Here is a 3,772-nt window from a genome sequence, read left to right as displayed (position 1 = left end):
AACATTAGGAGGTTCGTCACCTGCATACATCCCACTAGTTTATTTCAAAATTGGCGAGTCACACTTCCCTAGTTTCCCTTGTAAGTAAAGCTGTGAGAACTATGAGTGACCCTGCCCTGATTTTGAAAAGGCGTTACTTTCCTAATTCTAAATCATTTTGATAAAGTCATCGGCAAACCTATTTCAAAAGAAAATTAGCTGTCCCTGTCGTATTTTTCAGAAGAGCTTTGAATCCAGAACATATGTTGGTTCACAACGTGAACGCTATCACCTCCCCCCCCACCCAGTGGACATTTAAGATTTCGATATGGAGGCGTTCTAGACTTCTAGATTGGGACTTCTAGAGGATATGCAAAAACGTGAAATTTTTTTAAAATATCGAGTACACTTTAGAATTAGTAATTTTATTTCTTATCGAAAGACCAATATATATTAGACCAGAACGAAATACAAATTTATAGACCAATACATCTCCCCTTAAAACTCTAATTAAATTACATGTTATTAAAGCAGTTCATCATACATCAATTTATTGAGAAAAATATTACGAATTAGTTTTAGAATGAAAATAACATATTGCTTACTGTTCTATACCCTCAAAAAATTTTTTTTTTTCATTTTCAAATTTGTGATGATTTTTTTTAATCGCTTTTCCAAATTTAAACTATTCTATTTTAATTTCTAAAAGATAATTTTAAAACTTTTTTTTTTCATTCCAGTATAACAGCAAAGAAAAGGGTGTTTCTTTAGAAAAATAAATGGATAATAATTGCAATAATACTGACACTGACGTATTTTGTTTTAGACATTTATAGATGTATTGTTAAAAAAGGTGACATGGTTGCTATATTTAGAAAGAACTCGCCTTTTTGACAGTCCCTCTTTTTACTAGTTAATTATTGTTTGTTCTTGTTGAAAATCGTGCATGCGTTGATGTTAGCATATTCTTCGAGTAGCGAGATTAAGTTCATTTTACAAGTTATCATTTAGGATAAAATTTTTTGAAGTTCGTATATTTTTGATAAAGTAAGAAGTGTTTTTTTTTTTTTTTTAACGATTCTTACGTTTTGAAATGAAAGGTCTTCAACTGACGATTCTTTTTTTAAACACAAATTATAAATCAGGTTACAAATACACGTATACAAGAAATACTACTCAAGAGAGTCAAGCAAAATACAATGATCACGTTGCGAGCCGAATGGCTTTAAATTACACCGGAAACAGTGACCCGGAAGTATAGGCAGTAAAGAGCATGCATTGCGCCCTAGTGTAGAAAACACCATCCATAAATTAGTATTGATTGTGTAATGTTATTTTTTCTTTAAACCTGTAAAAGAATTGAATTATGAAGTAACTTAATTTAAAAAAAATATCGTCTTTACAAAGAGTATTACCAAGCATGTGTTGTTGAATGCCAGTAATTATTTTTTAACACTTATAGGGAGTTTCTTTTTTTTAAAAATTAAATAAAGATTCTTTACCCACCGTTGAAAAACACAAATTTTTGTTGTTTAGTTTTTCATCACTTCACCAATAAGCATACTTACCTGGCACTGGGGATGCCTTGATCATCAAGGAGGCTCCCCCGAGCAGAGGCCCATCATTGCACTTCGGTGGGTTGACGTTCGCCACATTCACAAATTGTGATTGCTTGGGGTGCATAATTTTTGGTAGTTGGGACTGCGTTCGCGCTGTCCCTGTTAGATTAAAAAAAAAAATCATGTTTTTACATATCTCTTCGTTGTGTTGTTGAGGTTCAATATAGAAGTAACGCCTACCTACCTTCTGCTTAAACCTTACAGGATTTGCTCGGGCTCATATAAATATTAATGATATTCTTACGTACAGTGTGCCAAAAACCTGAATAGCTTTTGATTTAGTGCTCGGATCTATATGTTGTAGGACTCAATCTTAATGGTTCGAGAGAGTGCAGACAATATTTTAAGTTACGAAATCAGACACTTTCTCTGAATAAACATAATTTTTCGATGGATTTGGATTTCTGAATAACCAAAGTAGGCTGTTATGTTACCAAATTACTACGTTAAACCGTAGTTAATAAAAATGTCGTTTCTTAAATTTTGCACTCAAGCGGCAATTAGTTGAAAATAAAAAAAAAAAGATGGAGACGAAATGCACGTTTGCAGAAAAAATTGTTTAAAATTCCTATGATCAAATTTAATCCAAACACATAGATCGACAAATACAGAATTATTAATAAAGTAAATTTTTACCTTAGTGGTTATTCGTTTAAACATTTAATGATACACACGCATTTTTTTAAAATTTTAATATTGTCTGGGATGATAAGTAAGTTTAAAATTTTAAGCGGTTAAAAATTTACCCAATCGAGAACCTTTACATTAAAATGCAACAAATCACAAGCAACAAATAATTAATATATAAAATAAAGGTTAACCATCGATATTTTTTTGACATAGCCATTATCCGAATAAATCGTTCCAAAATTAATTAATTTTAATTAGTTTTAATATGTTCTTTTTAAAAAAAGGAGAAATATAAATCTTTTGAATATTTTGAGGAGAGAGGGCTTTTTTAATTTTTATAAAAATGCATATGTTTCATAAATAAACAAGCTCGAATTTTTCTATAATATGTTTATTATTATTTTTTACTTATTTTCTTAAAATAAAGGGAATTAATTAATGAAGAAAAATGATTGTTGTTATTGTGCTGCTTTAATAGATAGTTATAAAATACATATTATAGCCTTAATGATATTTTGTTTCCATTTTATTTTAATTATAATGGACAAATATATAAATAAAGGACACCTTATATGAACCCTTTTAAAAACAGTTTTTTCAAGTATAATTTATAACTACCAAAATAGATCTATAGCAGGTAAAAGATCAAAAAATTTTGCGTCCGAGATGTTTGAAATTAAAAAAATACGAAGTAAGGTCTTGATAAATTACACAACTCTTTTTTTTTTCTTTCTCAATTTGTAAACAAAATGAGTATTTAAACTAGAGCTTAAGTTATTAATTTAAAATTAAAATTGTGTGTGAATAATATTTCTGTGACTTAATAGCAAAAAAAAAAAAAAAAAAAAAAAAAAAAAAAAAAAATCAGTTTGAACAATTAACGATACGTTCCTTGATCTATTCATTCAATAAATAAATACATTAAAAAATAAATTAATTAATTAAAAATAAATAAATTGAACTTTTATATAAGTGTTTAAACCTAAAACCTATCTTTTAATGAATGAAAAGAAATCTATTTCTCGTTAGTTGGCACTCTTAACTGAGCCAATGCTATGCAATTTACATAAAAATATTTACTTATTGCAATAATTTTTCAGGACACTTACAAAATTATGTTTCCAACATTTCAAATTTTAACATTAGTTTTTTCTTCCATTAAGACATTGTTTTTAATAATAATAATACAATAACGAGCATTTAATTACACGAAGTTCACTTTTTGTTACCAAAATATCATTGTGCATATTAAATGTTTTTTTTTTTACTTTACAAAAATAGTTGTATACAAAAACAAAATATTATAATGTAGTAAACGCCCCTCTCACTCTGCAAATACAGAGATGCAAACTTGCTCTGCTCCGTGTAGAAATTTTTTTTTATTGAGTGCAAAAGTTATATTCATTGTATGATTCTTTGTTTATTTAACGTAAAACCATTCCCCCCCCCTACGTATAAATAACAAATAGTTGAAAAAAAATCATGTGAAACATAATTTTGTTCCAGGTGAGAATTATAAATTTTACCAGAATTATCTTAAATTC

The 3,772-nt window shown here is 28.2% G+C and overlaps 1 non-coding gene across 1 annotated transcript; it reads left to right on the top strand.

The window, feature by feature from the left end:
- The first annotated feature begins 1,539 nt into the window (after nt 1-1,539).
- Nucleotides 1,540-1,700, top strand: LOC122268955 (U1 spliceosomal RNA). The gene has a single exon (XR_006224816.1). It is a non-coding gene; the product is annotated as a U1 spliceosomal RNA (small nuclear RNA).
- The last annotated feature ends 2,072 nt before the right edge of the window (nt 1,701-3,772 follow it).

The sequence above is a fragment of the Parasteatoda tepidariorum genome, chromosome 5 (assembly GCF_043381705.1).
Source record: "Parasteatoda tepidariorum isolate YZ-2023 chromosome 5, CAS_Ptep_4.0, whole genome shotgun sequence".
NCBI classification, from domain to species: Eukaryota; Metazoa; Arthropoda; class Arachnida; order Araneae; family Theridiidae; genus Parasteatoda; species Parasteatoda tepidariorum.
The sequence above is the reverse complement of the archived record's forward strand: the minus strand, read 5'-3'. Positions and strand labels throughout refer to the sequence as shown.